The sequence below is a fragment of the Episyrphus balteatus genome, chromosome 1, assembly GCF_945859705.1.
Source record: "Episyrphus balteatus chromosome 1, idEpiBalt1.1, whole genome shotgun sequence".
NCBI lineage: Eukaryota > Metazoa > Arthropoda > Insecta > Diptera > Syrphidae > Episyrphus > Episyrphus balteatus.
Window position 1 is genome coordinate 120281189 of NC_079134.1, and position 22607 is coordinate 120303795.

A 22607-nucleotide genomic window follows, 5' to 3' on the forward strand; every position below is an offset into this window, starting at 1 on the left:
AACTAATATATGTAATTGTAAAGATGATTAACGAAGAGTTAACTTTGGTTAGTAGAGTAAAATCTTGACCTTTGAAAAAAAAACTCATTTTTTTACCAATTTTTTTCCAACTAAATACAACTAAAAATTAGTTAATTTTTGGTTTAATATTTTTGCTTTTTGGTTACTAAGGTGAAAGCTAAATCTAGTTTGCAGTTGCTTTATCCTAGTATATCTTGCCATCATCGGCTTTAGGTTTGTCCGAAGGTACTTTTTGAGTTTTGACTTCTTTTGTTTTAAGTTAAGGAATCTAAGTGTTTCTTTAACTTTTGGCTTTTTAATACGAACTATAAAATTCCCAACCTCGATTATGAAAAAGAAGTTTCCAAAAAATCACTTCCAATTCTTGGCACACGAAAAACATTACTCTAATTTAATTATAATGTAAGAATATATAGGTTAGGTAATCCGAATGAATTATTGCAAAAGTTAACGTTGGATAGTACATATTTTAGTTAAAAGAGTACAGAACGAGATACAAAAATTCTTTGCTGTTTAGCAAATGCCCTGGAGTGAAATCCGCTAACTTGATAGTGGATAGTCAAAAACGACGAATTATGGAGCAAAATCGTCGTTTTTGAATGTCAACTATTGACTATCAAGTTAGCCGACTCCACCCCTGTTGTTCAATACCAACGAAACATATCAAAAGATCTTTAATTTTTACTTTAGTTTAAAAAAAGATCATTTCCATAAGATTTCATTTTGAAAAATTTGTGTAAAAAAGTTCTATGTAACTTTAATCAATGTATTTTTTTGTTTGAAAAAAAAAATCAGAAAAAGGGTTCTATGTTCCAATTTGAATAACATAGAACCTTATTATATTAATACATTTATGTGAAATCATGAAAATTGTATGTCTTTTTTACCTGTACCGTCACCATTAATTTTTTTCTAATTACGTTGAAATTACAAAAATTTTGGTGTATAAAACTCATTTTTTGTATTTTGTATGAAACACACCCCTATAATTCTCAGCCAGCGAATTATTGAATTTTTTTATATGAATTCAAGAGCGATGTCTTCCAAAATTCAATAGGATTTGATATTACTTTTCGCCAAAAAATGTCAGACATTTTTGTTACCTCGAAACTCATGAAAAATACCATATTGCTCGAGACAGATGTGTTGTTTTTTGTACTTTACTACAAACCCAACGATTTTCGCATTTTCTTTATTTGGTTGAAAGCAATATTTTTCGATTTTCGTTCGGGCCACCCGCTAAATTTGTTCCACTTATCTATAACATTTACGTTGTAAAATTTCAATTCGCTATCTTAAGCGCAAGAGGGTGCTAGTAACAGCTCAATTTTTAGGTTTTGTAGGTAATCTTGATTTTTTTTTTAAAGCAAATATTTTATTTAAGTTTTACTTGGGTTTATAAACATATAAAATAATTTTGTTTGAAAAAAAAGTGAGCAATAAATTAAAATATAATAAATAATGAGTAAAATGTGCAAATAAAAAGTCTGTGTAGTGTGTACTACCTGTTATTGAAATTTACTTGGAAGTGGCCCAAAAAATTATTATTTCGAACTTTTTTTCGGAATAAGTACCAAAACCACAACTTTAAAGCAATTTCTAACTTAAAATACACATTTTTTTACTTTTTTCCAAAAAAATAAAATTTTTTAATATCGATCAGCACCCCTTCTATATAAGATAGGAGGCTGAAAATTCAACTCACAATCTACACTCAAATATTTTGGTATCGTGGAAGAATGATCTATTATAGTGGCAACATTTTTTTTTCGTCTCAGTTCCATACCTATAATGGGCCGCTAGAATTTTATGTTCTTTTTTATTTTTTTTTTTTTTTACCTACATACATATATAGTAGGTACCTACATTTCCCAAATTTCTTTATAAAAAGTCTTTAAAATTTAAGCATCTTGAACTTTAAGAGCAAGTTCGTGCGACCCAGTCGTGCATTTTATTTTTATTATTTTAAGTCATTTTTTCGACTTTCATTTGCCCTATTTTTGGAAAATCAAATCGTTCCCATACTCAATTAAAAAACTAAACTGTGACGGCCATTATCAGGGATGGAAAATTACATTTTTTAATTGTACTGAAAATTTCATTTGGATTGTACTGAAATGGATACAATTGTATTGAAATATATTTTTCACATAAGAAATTAATATAAAATTTAATCAAAATGTTTTATTTGCAAAAACTCTAAAATTTTGCGTATACATTTCACTATTTTGTGCGTAAAAGAATAATTTTTATTTAATTTCGGTATGAATAAATATGGAAAAAGTACATATTCACAAAAGACTAAAAGAATTAAAAAATTTAAAAAAAAATGCAAAATCGTGGGGACCAAAAGTGCAATCTTGGTTTTCAGGTAATGGCTCAGTTTTGAACTTAAAATTAGTTTAACAAACTTAAATATTCGATAAATACCAAAACTCTTTTTGGTTTTCTGAATTTATAACAGAGTGAATTCAGTGTTTTGCATTTCGACTTTATTAGTCTCTAATTTGAACAGCACTTTCAATATTTGCTGATGAATGTCAAAAAAAAAATGTTTACAATCAGTTTTAAAAATATTAAAAAAAAAAACAAGTCACTATACTCAAATTGTAGCATTTATTTTGAATAAAAAAAATCTGAAACTAAATTAAAACTTAAACAAAAAGATCTTATGTTTCAAATACTTTCGATTTCCTCTTTATTTTAAATATTAAGCCTGAACTACATCAAAACACAAAGTCAAAAAAGTACAAAAAAGTAAACACGATGTTTCCGATTCAAAAAGCTTGAACAAGACCAAGCTTTCAATTTTCACAAAGTTTTAAAAACAAATACACTCAAACAATATTTTATATCCTTTCCGTAAGGTAGCTCTTCGATCACATAGTTCCTGTCATTTTGCGAAAAAAAAGCTCTTTTGACAAACAATTGAAATTTCAAATACAGTCGATTCCCTATAAGTCGTACTTCTTTTAGGTCAAATTTTCCTCTAACACAAATTTTTTTACCGATTAAATAGATTCCTGTTAGTCGAATTTCCTTCTAACTCGAACCAATTTTCGTGTCCTGTGACAATTCGACTTAGATGGAGTTGACTGTAATTTATTTATTTTTTCATTTTTTTTTTTTATTTGAAATTTCAAAACTTCAAAAACAAAAGAGCTTTTTTAGATATTTTTTTCCAATAGATGTCGTCAGTCAAATATACATGTGATTTTTATATTTTGAGCTTTGTTTACTTTTTCGTACTTTTTTGACTTTGTGTTTTGATGTAGTTCAGGCTTTAGACTGCAAAAGAATTTTGAAGACACAGATTAAAAAATTGTATCGAATTCAGACAAATTGTATTTTTGTACTCGAGCAAACCCATTTGTATCGAATTCGATACAATTGTATTGACTTTTCCATGTCTGGGCCATATTATTCACTAGTTTAAAAAATACATCTGGATGTAATTTACATCATGTAAACAATGTCAAATGTCAAAAATAAATCCAATTCCATAATATTCACTACTTAAATCCAATCTTAAATCCAATTTTTTAAATCCAATCTCGTTAAATCCAAATAAATTTAAACTGATATCTGGAGGTCTGTTTATAAATCCAGATGTAAAATTCATTTTCACAGTGTTCAGTTGTTTTTTTAAGTATTTTGTGAAGGAAAAATAAAGATAAATGCAAATTATACAAAATTTATTGAATAATCACATAATTTATTTGAGTGAATAATATGAACAAAAAATTAAATCCTTGGATTTATGAAATTCAGATTTAATGGATTGGATTTAAAATTAACTTTTATCCAAACTTAATCCAGAGTGAATAATATGGCCGTTATTGAACTTTTCCATAACCCAAAGCTGTCCAAAAAAAAAACTGAAGATCAGCAACTGCCACATTTTTGCAGGATCACATCCTAATTATTATGCCAACTATCTGTAACATAGAACTATGTACTAAATATTTGTAAATCTTTAATTTCTATTAACCTTGTGCCATCAGACATAAAGCATGCGATCCAGTTGTTATTTTTTGTTCACAGCTTATGAATCTACTTAAAATACTGTCCCATATGGCCCATCACCATTTGCTTGTTTTGATCAAAGGATTCTTTTCTTTTAACCGTGTGTATACTCTTCCCTGTATATAAATGTTTGCATCATTGTCTCCAGTCACGGAGGATTAGAAAAGAAAAAAATAAAAGCTGATTCTGAAGCAGCCACCATCATCTAAAAAAAAGGGTGATAATAAAACAACCCCAACCCCAAAACACCCAATCAAGTGTGCTGTGTGCACAATACAATACCCATACGGACATAAAAGTCTGATCTGACACAAGCCTTCTTCCTTCTACGAGGTCACTATAGCAATTATATTATTTCATTTTGGCACTTGTATGAGTGCAAATGTTTGGTGGCGCCTCATTAACTGACCAGCCGTGTCTCATTTTCCCCGCATCATCATCATCATAATCATCATAAAAGAAAACTCACAGCACCAAGCACCAATACTTTCAGCCCGTTGCTTTCACTCTACAATTTAATTCCTATCAGGCTATCTCGCACTATGATGGGGTTGTTTGTTTCTATGCAACAGGGTTTCCCGTTTCATTCAACTTTGGCTTTTCATTTTATAATACTCTTTCATATTTTACTATTTTTGTGGAAGAAATTGTCTCGTTATAGTGTGCTCTCCTGATGATGATGGTCTACATTTTATTCTTTAATATGGGAGCCGCCACCACCGTCGCCAGAGCACACTCTATGTTGGGGATAATCTCTGAAATTCCGCCACAATTCACTTCCCCAACTTTGTGATGTTGGCTGAATCATCCCGAGTGAAAACAGCAATCTCATTTTTGATGCTGATGTCAGCCTCAGTAGACAGCTTTTTGATTTGAGTAACTTTGCAGTTGTGGGAAAAAAGTTTAAATTTTATGGTAGCTTTTACCCCAGGTGGAAAATATAGGTATCAAATGCAATTTAAACAACTTCCAAAGACTAATTTAAGGCCTTTGTCAAAATAAAATAAAAAAAAAAAAGACTTTATCTTGAAAAGAAAAATATCCAACATCCATGGAGAAGTTTATCAATTGAAATGATACACTTATTGACGGTTATGAGGAGTGGGGGGTTGATGGTGATGTAAGCTGGTTGCGTAACTACGGATCAGAAATTGGATAATGCGTAACAAGAAAGTCACAGATTATAAAGAGGGTATACCTATAACAATCAAATTAGAAAATATGGACCACAGCTGGGCTTAACTTTTTTTTAAGGACATTCAACAGCTTTTATTATTTGTTCGTTAGACAAACAATTGGGGTAAATTTAGAAATTGAAAATGTAGGGTGCAATGTGTTGCTAAAGATATGAAAATATAGGTAGGTATGCAAATTAAATGTGAACGTATCTACTATACCCTCGGAAAAAAAGCTTTTTTTGTTCTTGACCGTAAAGGTAAGTTGCATTGTGGAATAATGAACGGACTTTAGTTTTTGTTTTGCAGCAGCATAACAATATCTTGATGCAATGCAGGCATATTGCTTACTCTATCTGTGTATCTCTGTGTTTTTTCTCTATCGGACTGGACTTTTTCCCAGGTCTTTGGGAATTGTAGAAAAACATTCCACGTGACCCATAAAGAGGATACTCATTACGTGTAGGTACACCTATTGATAAAAGAGAGTCTTTTGCTTGAATTGAGGATATAAAAAAATCAAAGCAACAATGGGAAATTTTTGAAAAAAAAACTTTTTTGAGTCAACTACTGTAAAAGTCGCTGTTTTTGTGTGAATCTTCAGCATGAGAAGGGGATAGAGTGCCAAAAATGACTATTGACAGTCACTCATGATGCGGTTTATCCGACTGAATTAAAGGAGGCTATTAAAAGCACGTTGCCCGAGGCGCAATGGATAGTGCGATGGACTATGACGGCAGAGTCCTGGGTTCGTATACCAGCCTACAGGAGCGATTGGAAAGAGTTATCCTCCGTTTGATTACAGCGGTGGTGATGTTGCCTGTATAAATAGCGGAGTTTAGGTCCCTTACTATGGCCCCTTATGGATGGCCAAGGTGACGTTTTATATTTATATAATACGTCGATGTTGAGCTTAATTTTTGATGACAGCCTATACTTGGTTTTGGCCTTATTGACTTTTAAACCCATTTTTGTTTTTATCTCTGGTTTTGTATACTTTCTCCTGGCTGGCGTTGGACTTCTTAAGAGGTTATTTGAGACGCAATTATAAAACAAACTTGCAATATTTTTCTCACAGTATTTGCTTGTGTTGATACCAGGTAGTGGTCAAAGTCAACGTTGGCGCCTCGAAAGGTTCGAAAGTCCATGATAGGTACTTACAATTAAGTAAGGAATATCTAGCATCAATCGCGATATGGTCAAGAGGTTTGATGGTTGTTTGACCTGAAGGTTCTCGTTTCCCTGTAAATTTATGAATGTTGAGATTCGTACTTGGTATTTCAAAATATTGCCCCAATAAAGTCACCTAGCCTGAATCTCTTTCAAAACGTGGTGTCGTTCAGGCTATGTGCTTCCAAAAATGCCTTCTCTTTTTATGGACTTTCTCGTAAGTTTTTTTCGAGGAACTCAAAGAAACTATCTATTGTGATATCGTTTTTTTCTTCCATGAGGGCGTGAGTGCAAATCCTTTTTTCGTTTGTAGGTTTCGTCATTAGTAAATCCGTGTGTGCGTGCACTAAATTAGACCTTATTATTCACGAAGGCAGTCTTTTGATATTAAAATTTGCAAACAAATTGATAAATTGGTACAACGTAAGCGAGCATACTAAATGAATAAATTAAAATCGATCGCTAAATCATAAATAACTTTTATATGTCAGACGTTCCAAAAGCTTTATTAGAAGGATTCATTAGCAGATTAACCACGGCGCGACGGCGAAGAGGATCTTAAAATATAATCTAACAATTCGTGCAAATGCACAATTTTTTGACGGTGAAGACTGAAGAGAACTTTAAAATAACATAACAACTCGCCTATTGAATAAGCACAAAAATACAAAATGTATGAGGCATTTGCTTTAGTCTTTTGAACATTGGCAAGCCAATGGCATGCGATTAATTAAGACTTGGCCACACCGAAGGGTACATGCAGTAGCGGTACGGGTATTTGTATGAACAAAATTCTACTTTTCACACAATTACCTGTACCGCTACCGCATGTACCCTTCGGTGTGGTCAAGATTTTAGGGATACTTCACCTTCTACATCTAGTAAAGTGTTTTTTTTTCTTTCTTTTTTGCCGCTCAATTCGTCAATTCGATTCGATAAAAGACTTTTGGGTGATTACAAACCTTATGAAGCAAAGTTCTGTCACTGTCAGATCTCCGGCTAGAAATAACTGCACAACTCTTCTATTTTATTGGTTCACATTATAGATTTTTGCCTGACGTCAACTTAAAGAAAAAAAAAAAAAAAAAAAAAAAAAAAACAAAAAAGTATCAAATACAAATACTAGAAACCCTGCTGTTAAAAACTAAACGTATGAATAAGTATTCCACTCATTCGTTAATGAATCAAGTCTGTCTGTCAGCAGCATTTTTCTAGACGTCATAAAGTACAAAAATATGCACAATATACAATTCAGTTACCAACCTACATCCAATCTTTTTCAGACGCTTGTTAAAAATTCTTGACATAATTCCAAAACACTCCAATAATTTCGTTCTTCGAATAACCAAACTTTCAGAAACATTCCTAAATGATTAAGATGATTTTATTTTGTATTAAAATAAATTTATCTTCTGCTGTAACCAAGTAAGTTGTTGCCGTTTCAAGTTAAGTCTTAAAATAAAAATTCTTCAACAAATTTTACTGTTGACCCGAATGGAAAGTGATTTTGAAAAATTATTTTAATAGACCTAAATCTAAAATCATAGAAAAATAATAGATAAAACTCAAATTAAATTTTTATTTTGTTATTGACTAGATTTCCTTAGACTTACAACCAAGCTCCATTTTTGACAATAATTAGCGGAGCTATTATTTTTTATTTTAGTGAAGTTTGGATTTTTTTTTGAGAATATGAAAATTTTATTTTAATGTTGAGTTGTTTTTTCTACTTGTATCTCGAAAATTGGGTTTCTTCAATACAAACGTGGAAGCAGCTCTAACAGGATAATTGTAAACAGCTTCTAAACAGTGTCCATATAAACCACAGTAGTTGGTTATATTGTTTGTTTCTCCTCTTTGAAAAGAGATAGTATAGGAAAGATAGACTTTTTCGTGCAACAAAATACAGGATGGCTGATTTTTTCAAGTATTAGAAAAGCTTAAGTCCTGGTTTTCGGGAAGCCAACCCCCTGTCGAAATCAGCCAGTTGGAAAAACGCGAATTGGTCTATCTCTACTAAACTATTGTCTTGACCGAATAAGTTACTCTAATAAAGTTGTAGGCAATATAAATACCTTTTCTTGTTCATTCACTGTTTTTAAGCGACGAAAACATTTTTGAGGTTATTGTTTGTTAAATTTTTAATTTTTTCTTTTTTTTAAATATTATTCAGTCTCTATGACAGAAACATAATTTTTTTAGAGCATCAAATTTCCATTATTTTGATATACTTTTGAAGATTATATGACTTTTCAAACCAAAGATACGGAATTTTAAAGAGCAATCTCTCTCAATATTTTTAACAAATATAGGTACTAATATGGTTTTGCATAAGGTATGAAAAAAGGCTTTATCTTGTACGTTATGTAAAAACAAGAAAAATATGATATGAGAGGGAGTGTGTTTCCCATTAAAAAGGTGGGTCGGGCAGTTTCTTCTTAATTAATTTAAAATTAAAAACAAAAAATAATGGTAAAACTTACAATATTGTGGTATACATATAGATACAGACTAATTCGCGTTTTTCAAAATGTGGGATTTCACCAGGGGGTGGGATGGCGTCCTGAAAACCAGGACTTAAGCTTTTCTAACACCCCTCTTTCAGATTTGAAAAAGTCAGCCTTCCTGTATTTCGTTCCACAAAATGCCTGTTTTTTTACTAACTTTCCTGTACTAAGAGAGTTTTTAGATTTTCGAATAATACTTGTAAGATTTCGTTACTGTCAACATTTTTGCAGAATTCAAATAGAATACTCTATCAGTTCCGGACGCTGCCGATTGAACTTTCTTAATTTCATATTCGCTGTCGAGCAATGGAAAATAAGCTTTTGCCTAAAAAACTTCGTTGAAATTGGGAAAAATGAAAAATTAAAAAACGCTTCCTTGAGAAGTTACCTTTGATAGAACAAAATACAAAAGAAAATATACGAGACGCTTACAACAAATTTCTCAAAGGATACCTTTTGAAATATGTACAGAAATAGTGTTCCAAATTTCAAAAGAATCGGTGAGGTTACTTTGATGTTATGGGGGGCACCGACTTTGAATTAGTTTTGAATAGAACGATTTAAAGTTTTGAACACTGGAATAAAACGTTCATAAGAAAAGTCTAAAAATAGTCATATCTTTGTCAATTGACTTAAAATTTTGACACAATATTATATAATTATTAACAAATTAAAAAATTTAAATGAAAAGGAAAAAAGTATCTTTTAGTTTACAGTTTTCTTTTAATTCCTTCAAAACTATGACATTTGTTAAAATTATGTTTTTAGTATTTGACTTAAAACAACCAGACCGACCATTGAATAATAATAAAAAATGCCCATAATATTGCAAAATATTATACAAAATCAAGAAACGAAAAACAAAAACTATAAATTTCGTCTTTACAACATAATTTCTCAATAAATATTTAATTAAAAACTTAAAATAAAAAACAAAATAATGAATAAATTACAAGCTTTAGGAAAAGTTATAACACAGGATTGTACGTGCTGTTTTTGATTTTTAATAATTTTCTTTCTCCCGGATAATCGCGAGGTAAGTGGGTAAGTACTTAAGTGGGTTTTACTCTAAGTAGAATACGCAAACTTTTGCTTCCAAATAATTTTTTTGTCATTTGGTACCTATTTGATGTGAAAAATGTTCCCAAATATTTTTCGCCTGGTTTTAGACCTACCTAAATACCGCACTGTACGATGACTAAAAAGTTTCTACATGTGCGCGTGGTCCCATACAATAGAAGTCCATGTGTTTTTGAAATCAAACTGTTGATAAACTTTAAGTTGCAAGTGCGCGATTAGCCTTACCTTAGTTAACTTTGTGTTAAGATTTTTCTATACAAAAAAAATGATACGCATACGCCACAGTGACCCTATTAAATTCCTTCTAATTTATTCACTTATCAAATAGTGAAACATGTTAACTTTTCTTAACATTGTTTACCAAAATTACTTCGATGTTTACACATAAAAAAAATTTTTGTTATCCTGCCTGTTCCTGTATCTATTCTATAACAACTATCGAATCTTCAGAGTAAATTCCCCCACGCTTTATAATCAGCTCTATGTTATTTTTGGTTTGATGAAAATAGGTTTTGTTCTATTTTATTAACATTTTTATTTAAAATTCAAAATCTCGCTAAAATTAACAATGCAAATTAATACAAAACTACTCAAAAACATTCTCTTTTGAACTTGAATTGTACACTGCGACAAAAAAAATAAACCTAAAATTTGCACTTAATTTTGAATTCTGTTTGCGTATTATTCAGACTAGTACAAAAGATGATAAAATTGAAATACAACAAAACAACAACAAAATCTTCCGTTCTAGTAATTAAGTTTTCGGTCTTCTGACCGGAAAATTTTTCCTTCACGGAAATGGGGTATCATAATTATTTGTCTTTTATAACTTAGACTTCTTCTATAATGCCTTATAGAAAAAAAAAAAAATGGGGTTGAATGCCTTAGCAAAGCAACACTTTGTTCTCGCATATAATAAGGGGAAATGATATCAATCTATGATTCCAATGTGCACCCACCCTTTAGTCGACTGATGTCGCGACTGGGGAACTTCCTATAACAGGGGTGGCTGCCTCTAACCAACCCTCCTTGTTCAAATCTTTGAAACTATACTATAGAAGAAAAAAATAGGCCAGTGCCAGTGCCAGAGCAACAAGTAACATATGTTCCAACAAATGCTTTCGGGGGGGGTTGCTTCTTGAAAGTTCTGATGTTCAGAGCTCTCAGACAAGACTATATTGCTCACTCAATTTCGTTGAAGAAGGTCGCTCTGGTTGGGGGAGTTCGTCTATAAAAGTACTTTTGGATCGGACACTCGAGTTCCTTTGTAACTGTTGCTTCGAGCCCACTATGAACAGCTACTCCTGTTGCTTAATAGTTTAATGCGCATATTCCAAAACACAAAAAGTGTGTTCTCCCTCTCGTCGTGTATCGTTGTCGTGTCGTGTATTACGTACTATACTTGTCTATGCGAGTAAAAACTTTTTTCCTGTTTTTCATGCTTCATGGTAGAAGACGATAAAAGCCAAAGCCACGTTAGTGTAAGCAGGATTTCCCTTGGGAATGATACTCTTTGATTGTGTGCGTTGGAGACATACCGCACCCTAGTAACCATCACCAGAGAAAAAGTAAGCAGGCGAACACGTTCAGTAGCTTTTCGATTATTATCGGTTCCATTCACCCATCGAGCTGAGAACCCGGCAGTTATCGCATCACATACCGACACTGACAGTCGGAAGTTGACTTTCACCGTGAAAACTTCTACAATTTTTTTAAGGTGATTAAAGTTGAACACAAAAAAAAAAAACACAAGAAAAGAAATAAATATTACCAAATCAATTATCCAAGAGGGTTTTCATCTTTTTTTTTAATATCCAAACAATACGCCCCAAGTTAAGCAAACAAAAAAAAAAAATGAGGACGCTTTCGTCGTCTAACTTGTCTTGATTAATTAACTTAAATAAAAAATAGTGCAGGACTTTCCCTTTTCCGGATGGGTTTATACACTTACAATTGCGAGATTGCGATTTCGAGGAAGACGACTACAACTCCGAGTTGACATTTTGGCAGCCTGCAGCAGTCTGTTCTCTGTCTGAAGTCGCCTTGGCAATTCGTTTCAAATTGAAGCTACCGTATATTTATATTGCCAGCGGTTATTTGTTCTTCGAACGGGATCAAAAGGATTTTTATCGAAAAATTTAATTGAAAATACTTCTGTGAATGTCTGTGTGGCGGTGTATAAATGATGGACACTACACTAACCTTATACCGGAGTGCGATTTGGCGATACCACACACACACAAACTAACACACACACACACAAATACACATAAACGCATCTCTATCCATATCTGTTGAAATTTATACACTTTTTTCTTCATCGTTGCTGCAAATGGGTGTGTTGTGTCGCCTTCGGGTCCTGCTCCTGATAATTTTGTTGTGTGCCATATGGAAGTGAATTTCATGTTTCAAAGTGGGCTGGAGCTGGATGTCGTCGTCGTCGTCTACTATACTCTTCTTCTCAAGAATCGTTGCATTTTGGTAAGTACTTGCAAATTACTTAAATTAAGTTAAAGGCTTTTGAAATTTAATTGAGAAATTTGCACAATTTCTTTGCTAGCCAGAATGTGTTTGTAAATTTTGAATCATGTAGGAGGTGGTGGTGAGGGAGAAACTCATGTCACACCGTCGACCCCAACCAGCAGTTTTGTCGGGTTGATGTTGTAAACATATGGTAGGTTGAAAATTGGAATTCGTATGACGAATTCTTATTTTTCTTTGTAAAGCGCGCGCCGTAAATACCTCCAAAAGAACAAAGGCATGTGTGCACGTGACTTATTTGTGTAAGGGTGTGAAAAAAAGTGAAAAATAAAATGACTAACTTGCACTGTAAAACTTGTCTGTTGGCAGAATGGAAAAAAAAGTGCATCCATATGGATGCACATTTTTGGAAAAAGAATCGGATTAGGGTTCAGGTACAGGTTATTAGGAAAACTTTTGTGTCTTCCCAAGGCATAGCAATCTGGTATTTTGTTTAATTCATTTTAATTTTTCCTAAAAATAAGTTGCTTTAATTTAAAAGAAATTTAAAATAAATAGTTTTTTCTATTGATTATTATCTGCCACGACAGTATTAAAATACAATCCAATTGCTATTACTAAATTTTCATATTTTGGACATGCACTCAAGTTATCTTTGTATTTAATTTTGTTTTAAAACTTGTCATAAAAACCACCTTTCTTGAGAAATTTTTGAAAACTTCTTGCTTTATTTTACTTATGTATTTCAATCAATTTTAGGTTTTTACAATCTTAAACTTAATAGTTGAAAAAAAAAATCAGTCTGAAGAATAAAAATTATGATCTGACGATAGTTTTATATTTAAAAAACCTATTTTATTTATTACTAAAAGTAATTTTTAACCTAATTTTAAAATTTTTAGAGTCAAACTTATTGCTAGATTAAGAGATATAATGTTATTTGAATTTAACCATGCAGGGTTCTCCATATCAAAAAATAAACATATTTTCCTTAATGTAGAAAAAATATTGTATAATCAATTGTAGGGTTAATTAATGTTATTTTTTAAACTTTTTCTTCAATTTTTTTTGTTTTAGCTCTTATTAACATTAATTAATTTATACATATAATGATTTAATGTAGGAAAACTACCTCTTGCTAAAAATTGACAAAGCTTTCAAGAGTATAATTGTCATAAAGAAATAAGAAATGTATGTAGCCTAAATTTCTCCACCCAATTCAATGTACCTAATTATACCAACACTTTTACAATTTTACGAAACAGTCGGAAGAGTCCTTTTTTTGAATGGCCTACAATTCCTTCTTGAATTTGGTTTGAATCTCTTCTATCGACTAAAAAAATGTTTGTAACGAGTTATTTCTTTGGTTAAACGAATAAGTATGTTGATAGTGGACGTTTCCAGTTTTTGGCGAAAAATCGAAAAAAATGCTTGTATTTAAAGTTGGTTTACTGTTGATAGTTTTACTTGATAGCGTCATAAGAAAGCATTAATTGAATTGATAAAAAAAGACCGTGATAACGCCAATAAAAAAATATACCATTTTAGTGGTAATACATAATTTTAGAAATCAAATTTCGTAAACACATATGTACGTAAAATAATATCAAGTATAAGTTCTATAAGTTTGAGATTATCTGCAAGCTTTCAAAAATTCCTTAAAATAAAACCATTCAAAAATATCCCTAAAAAAATATCGGTTTTTTTTATTATTTTCTCATTAATACCAAATTGCTCAACAAATTTCTGTAACAAATTTTCCCTATGTATATTGTATAATAACTTCATTTTCGAAAGTCTACCCCTTGAACTGTTTTTTTTTCTTTTTTTTTTAATCCATTAATAACTCAGTAATTATTTTTTTTGAGAATTGTTTTAACACTTCTGCCATTCTTCCTGGTAGTTTTGTCGTGCAGCTCATTTTAAGCATGATTGTTTTTTGCTATAAACCTGTTTTTGGTGTGTTGGTTGACGAGTTAAGGAGTTTTTTTTTGTTTTAAACTTGGAGGTCTGGAATTTATAGAGCTTGGAATTTCACCCCCAAGCCTATGGGAACGTTAGAAGTGAAAAACAATCCTAACCTTAAAATAGGCTGCATGACCAAACTTCCCATGTTTGACTCGGAAAACTTCTGGTTTTCAAAATTAGGCGTTATTAATTTCAATTTGAATTTAAATTCGCCCTTTTACCTGATAAATACAAAGGGGAGCAGCGTTCCTTCTGATTTGTTTTCCTGAATTATTGGTGCTTTCACAAATACTTTGGGTCGTTCTTCAGAAAGTATCAATCTTCTTAATGACTTTTATTTCTATTTTATAGCGAACAAATTTCTTAACTCATCGACCAACATATCGAAAAATAAGACATTATAAAAATAATCGCTTTCATCGCTTCTAACCTTAAAACAGGTTGCGTTACGAAACTGACACCCAGGATAACGCCTGAATTTGGGAAGAAGATGTTATAAAATTTAGTTTGACACCAATGTCATCTTTTAGCTCTACTAGACACAATGCACCTTACCACGCTAATCGTGCCAGGATGTGGAGGGGAAAACCTGTGGTTTTCGTAACTACTTATATCCCTCTTTTACCTCCAATTTTCTTTAGCTCATAAGTAAAGCGTTTCTGCAGTGGCCGCCCTGCATATTTTCAAAGTCTTCGTAAACGAAAATTCATTCCACGAATAAACGACCTAGTAAAAATTTGAAGAATACGATTTTTATAAAGCATATTTTATAATTTACCCATTATTTCGCGCCAAATGGGCTAAATTTTTCAATTATATATTAACTTAATCGAAAATGCTGAAATTGTGTACTTCCTGTTTGCTCTCAAAGTTTAAAGCCCCATAGCGTATTTCACAAGGTTTGTTTGTAATATGACAATTCTTTTTAATAACCTACTTTATTTCAATTCTAATTGATGGTTTAAAAGAAAAGTGTGTAGGAAGCAAATTATTTATTTATAAAATGACAAAGGTCAAATTCCTTCTAATAAGTACCTAACCTACCTACTTAGAAATCAGTTTTCGTATTCATACTTTTTTACCACTACAATTTATGAATGTTAGCTCAGAGAGTCTGACTTCAACCATCAAAAATTTGACCTTTAAAATGCTTAATATTTTAGTTGCCTACACATTTTCATTGTTGAAAAAATCGAAATATTTTATATAAAGATCAAAAAGTGGAGAACAACTTAAAAAAAAAGGATTTTAAAATGCATCTTTTTTAGAACAGGAACTAGATATGTAAGGATTTAATTCCATTACCTCCTTAAGGACAACCTACAGAAAGTTGGAACTAATAAACTGATGTACCAAATAGCCGTCGGAAAAAGAAACCAAACATCAGCCTTTTGCAACACATTTTTACTCTAGGGTCTAAGCCAGTGTTTGCCAGTGTGTACCCCTGACATGACGTTCCTAAAAAATATTCATACTAAAAATTTTAGAAAAAAATTTACGCCTGATATTAGGAAAATATTCAAAGAAAATAATAGTGTTTTTGTAAGGTATTTTTTAACAATTCCGACTTTAAATTCGGAGCCGATTTTTTTTTCTTTTTAGAACAAAAGCCCTCATTAAGTGCCAAACGAACGATTTCGGAAAAACTCGGAATTACTCCGGGCTACTACATAAGAAGTTTGTAAAAAAAACAAAAACAATTGATTAGAAAGTATCTTTAGCTTTGTTTAGTGAAAAAAAAAAAAAATGAACAGGACAGACTGGTTTCATGAGAAACTTCAGAACAGAAATCAACAAACAAACTTGACAATTTTCACAAATCTGTTCTCTTCTAAGCTGTTTGACGCAAAAGCAAAAATATCAAGCGAGTAAATTTCTTCTTAACTGTCAAGGGTCACATAATACCAATAAACAGTTCCAGCAATGGTCACTTAAAACTAATAAATGCTTTTCGGAAAAGGAGTTTTCTCAGTAAATACCAAAAACTTGAACTTCACTGTTCCGAACAGTTCTGAAAGGGCACATTAAAGTGAAATAATTTTAGTAAAAGATGAAACAATGAATGAAACATCCCACAGTTAAGAAATACATATTTATGTGGACAAGAGTCCAAAGATTTTAAACGAGTCTTTTATAGTTAATTTATTTGGATTTTTAGAACTATTGGTGTTTGTTGCGAAGAACGAGTACTAAATTAATAAAAAAAAATATTTTTAATAAAATCAACATTAACAGTTGCTCTGTTTTACTTTTCTTATTTCAATTTCTAGTTGTCTCGCCTAAGTCATTTCGCATTTTTGTTGTTTAGTTTTTCATTTATTAAATTTTTCACTACTTCGAAAAAATTATATTTCGGTTGCATTTAACTTTGTTCTTGGTTTATTTTACTTATTATTTCTTAAAGTTTCTCTGTTATTTCGATTTATAATTATTTTACCTGGAGTTCACATCATTTTTATTGTTTTGTTTTTGTACACTTCGGTTTTAATTGTCTCCTATCATTTGATTCGTTAAAGATTTTCAAATATCAAATGGACTAATCTGAAAAATAATATTCAGCACCATGAACATTTTCGCGATCAGCTTGGAAATCCGTAGCTGATTTTCAAAAGAGTAAAACATTCCCACAAAAGAAAATGTATTTAGTTTTAATTTTAAGTTATTTATTCATATTATTTCGAAATGCTCAAATACTAATTGATAATTCTTTCATTTAATATCTCAATGTTTAGAATTAATAGAAAATTTAATTAATGATATAGCTACAACGGTTCTCAACCTTTGTGAGTATGCGGACCCCTCACAAAAAAAAATATCTGTTGGCGGACCCCTTTCAAGAATAAATTTAATTTATTATTATGAGTAAGAATATTTAAATTACCAATTATACCATGTTGCTGACTGTGAATCCTGCCCATTGGGCCGGAGCGACATTGTATGTGGAAATGTGGAAAAAATCAAATAGAAAAATAAAAAAAACATAGTTGCCCCCCGCAAAAGTTGCATTGGGTCCAAAAAAGTATAAAAAGATTTATTTTTAAAAATTTTTAAAATGACCGCTAAGGGTCGTGTTCGCGCATTCGCGTTGAAAAAAACAAAAAATAAAATGGGCTTATAAAACGGGTTGGGGTCAAAATTCTGCCGGGGTCAAAATTCTTTTGTCAAAACTCTGCTTTACAAAATTCTGCTTTCAAAATACTGCTTTTCAAAATTCTGTTTTTCAAAATTCTGTTTTTTCAAAATTCTGCTTTTCATAATTCTGTTTTTCAAAATTCTGCAAAAAATTAAAAAAGGGTTTGGAAAATGTTCTTGAAAAATTATCTGCTTATTTGATTACATACCTTAGTAATTTGTCATTCTTTGAATGCAAATTAATTTTTCTTTTATAGATGAATAAATTTGAAAATATTAAGAAAGGTTTTTAATACTAAACATTTACGAAAAAAATTCAAAATTTTTTAATTTATCAAATAAAGATGAATATTCAAAAATTTGAATAAGAAAAGGAATATTTTGTATCAAACAACATCGGTTCCAATAAGTTACAGAATTTATTTGAAAGAAAGTCAGTCTATGCATTTTAAAAAATATTTGCGACACTTAAATAAAAAAATTTAGGAAAGTACCAATGTTGAATTACATTAATGAGGTGTATTTTTCTTTAGTCAGCGCATATGCTCTAAAAAAAAATACAGAATTGGCAGAATTTTTTTGTTTAAGTATAATACTGGCAGAATTTTGAAAAGCAGAATTTTAAAAAGCAGAATTTTGAAAAGCAGAATAGAAAAAATGCAGAATTTTGAAAAACAGAATTTTCGTTAAAAAAGCAAAATTTTGAAGCCAGAATTTTGACCCGATCCCTTATAAAACACTTACATACTTGCATTTTGCATTTTGTTTATTTTTTTTTATGAATTTTGCATTTCGTTGTTTTTTTGTATTAATTTATGCATCTATTGTTCATTAAAAAGCCTCCATTAGTTATTCCTTGCAATTGAAAACTGAAAAAATGAGCCTAAAAACAAACGATAGGTCAAGGCTTAGGTACGGAGTAAAAACATTTTTTAATTATTATTTTTCAGTTTAAAAATTTAGTTTAGTTTTTAATTTATTTTATATAATTCTTTTTAGTATCAACTCTGACCTGAAATTTTTTTTTAAATACCATGCAAGGAAACATACATTTTTGCATTGCAATGCGGGTCCCCTAGCGGTGGAAAAAGATATTAAAAAAATCATTGAATTTTGCAGAGGGTAGAATTTTGAATTTCCAAAAAATTAGTTTTCGCTCCGGCAGGCAGTAGTTAGTAGGCCCATGTCATTACAAAGAAAAGCACTTCGTGGCCATTTTGTAATTAAAATTAGATTCATGTATCTATCATTGAGAGGGGTAAGAATATGCAATACAATAGAGTGAGGAAATTAGTAAAAATGATAAAAAGAACAAAGTTTGTTAAGCGTCACATTAGAATAATGTTAAAGACGTATTTCTGATGCTTTATGGAAAAGCTGACGCGGACCCCCTGAAAATTTTTGAGGACCCCCAGGGGTCCGCGGACCACAGGTTCAGAACCGATTATAGCAAATTAAAGAGATTATATCTGAAGTGGGTCACTGTGGTGTATACGTAACATTTTTTTCAATTTTTTTTCAAAGCAATTGATTGATGTTTTGTGACCAGTTCAAAAAAATTTACATTAAAAATGATGACATGAAACAAGTGTATGCATAGTTACTGTCATAAGCCATTTAAACTTTAGTTGTAACACCCCAATTGTGTTACAAAGGAGAATGGGCATATTGGACGTTTGGCGGCCAGTAATGAAATTGGTATCAAATGAAAGAACTATAACGTAGGAAAAATTTTTACTATGGCCGTTTCGTTGTATTGCATTTGGAATGGAAGATATTGCAATATTAGTGTTGTTGCATCGAGCAATTAAATTATGAAATATGATTTTATGTCATTTTTTCTATGATTTAAAACCTCAATCTTGAATATCCGACCAATGGAACTCAAAATAGAAGCTTTTTAAGCCAACCACTTCAAGATTTTGTTTTTGAGTTTTCAAAAGGAGAAAACAAATAAAAAATTGAGAAAAAAGTCTTAAAAAAACTCGAAATTGATGTTTTAAAAAGCCAATATTTTGGGTTCTATTGGTTGGATATCCAAGATAAAGGTCTTCAGGCTCAGGGAAAATGACAGATTATCATATCTTGCACTTAAAATATACGTTCAATTTTAAACATTGAGACTATTTGCATTAACTTTTAAATGCAAAAATGCATTTTATCGGTTTGTGAAGAACGTTAGAAGGATAAAACTTCTGCACAATGTATGTAAGACTTAACTACATCAAAAAATAACAAAATCGTTCTTGGCCGCGGAACGTCCAAGTCCAAGTTCTCCTTTGTATTTGAGAATTGAGAAATATTTAAAATTTTCCTTTTCCATTTTAATTTTTTCAAGCAAGCCAGCCAACTCGTTTTTAATATGTACCATTTAAAATTGAGTTTTTAATTACTGAAGCCAGGATCATCGTCGAAACAGATGAATATATCAGCTGTGATCTGTGAACTTATTAACTTAATCACGCTTTCACATTTATTTACTTTTGAATTTGTTTGTTCAGATTTTAAAAATCAAATAATGTTACTTGAAAAAAGGATAGAATGTACCTATTTCTTTACAAATTATGAATTAATTTTTTGATTAAAACTACAAAAAAATATCTGTTTTAAAAGAATTGGCAACCTGGTAACGTTTTCCGTAAATTGAAAAATTACAGTTTAAGTAACTCTGCTTCTTGGAAATTTATGAAAGTAAAATAAAAATTAGACTTTTAGATTAAACATTCGGAGAATTCTAGGCGTTCAAAACTGCTGAGAGAAATTGAGGAAAAATCCTTCTATCTATTAACAAGAGCATCGAAATTTGGAAAAAAAAACAAGATATTGTAAAAATAAATACAGTTTTTTATTTTTTAAACATAGCTTCCATTAATTGAAATTTTTTGCCTGCCTTTTTTATCTGAAAAAGAAAAAAATCGAAAATCTAAGAAGAACTCTTTGTGAATTTTATTATTTTTTAATCAGATAATATTCTAAGAAGTGAACCAAGTCACAAAAAGTGAATTCGGAGGTATAACGAGTTAAAGTAAATACGTTGCCATTGAATATTTTGAATTTTTTTTTCGAACAATTTGAATCGAAACACTTTTGGATCAAACTAATAAAAGACGTTAGTAGAGTCAAACCTTGTGCAGATTTTGGAACAACATTGGGTTTGTTTTCTCTTTTTTGACTTGGTCTGTTTTAGCTGAGAAACCTCCATATTTAATCGGAAAAAACACATACAAAAGTGCAATTTTCGAAGAAGTGCATATAAACGGCTGAAGCTTTGTTTTTAAATTTTACTTAATTTCTCAAATTTCTCAAGTTTTCAGTGTGTTAAATATTTTGTATTTGATTTACCATCTTGAAATAAAATCAAGGTACAAACTTTCAATTCACCAACTACATGCCACGAAGATGAGCATCAACATTTTCAAATTTATTTCTGTTCATTTTTTTTTTTTTTTTGACAGAAAAAATTCACTTCATCTGTATTTTAATCACAAATTCCACAGTCATAGATTCTAAAGTAAAGAATTTTGTTCCTTTCGTTTCAATGTTTCACCTGAATGAAATGGGTGTGATAAGGTACAGGCTAGGGATGATGAAATGAAAAAGTTTTCAAATTACTATGATGACCATCTGAATTAATTTGAATTTTATTTTTATTATTATTTTCTTAAAATAAAAATGTTTTAATAGAAATAGTTTTAGGAAAACAGACAAATTATTTTGAGGAATACGTTTTTTTCTTTGAGTTTTTGAGTCTTAAAAATCCAGGACATTTTATAGTATTTTTGTACTCTCTTTTACCGATTTTAATGGTGACTTTAAAATACAACTTAAGTATAAAATGAGCCTGGCTTCAAGCCTGAACAGATCAAAACAAAGTTTTACAGAAATATTTCGAAGACTGTCATTTTGCAACAGATTTAGTAAAGCTTATATCCTATTTCTTTAATTTTATTTAAAAAATATTCATTTACCCTTTTTTCCAACAAAGTTTTGTTGGTAAGAAATATGGTCACCATAAATCTATGAATCTCTTCTTTAATAAAAATATTTCGTAGCTTTGCTTTCGATGATGCTCTTGTTGTGTTTTTATTTTGTTGTTGTTGATGTTGCCCTTCCACTTCGCCCAAATATATACATAAATTTATTCATTTTCAATGCAATGGAATGCTGTGATGAAATTCTCTCCTTTAATGCACAATCCTGTTACCACTAAGGACATAAATATGGAAATGAATTTCACAAATATACAAAGTATCTAATAATGTAGTTATGCCTTGGTTATTTTATATTTTTGCTCCAACTTTTATCAATAATGTTGTTATTTTGCTCAGCAGGAGGAACAGAAAGAACACGCACACACATTTTCTTACACAAAAATGTTTTGAAAAAAAAAAAACGAAAATTTATAGGAATGTAAATAATTTAGTTCAAAATGACTACTAAATGATTTTAAATTATTTTGGTGGTGATTGAAAATGAGCTGAGTAGAGTGGAGTGGAGTGGAGTGAAATTGTTCTGAGGAGTTGAACGCCAATTCCCCAGAAACCAAGAAAACAGAGATCATGCTTTGTTAAGTCTAAGAAATTGGGGGAGGTGAGTAAGGGCAAATCTCGATGGTACATTTATACATAAACATAATATGAATAACACGAAGCAGCTATTCAGAATTAAATTGAATGCCACGTTTCAAATTTAGGGGAAATTATGAAAAGCAGTTAGCTATTGAATTATTTATGAACGCATTTTGTAAAATGTCTTAAACGTTAAAGATACGCACTCTGACCTACTTATCTGAATATCAAAAGATATTTTTCATGTAATAAATAGCGTAGCAATGATTTTTGAGAGAGTATAACTGTTGCGGGAGTTTTTATCAAAGGTGAATTGTTGTATATACAAATCTACTCTGATACGGATATAGAGTTATGTTTTAGAAGGTTTGCATAATAAAATAGTACTCAACAAATTGAAGTTTTATAAATTAAGATTACTTTCTTGGTTAGAGCCAACTTTAGGGTTGTTGGGGAGAAACATATCCTTAAAACTTATT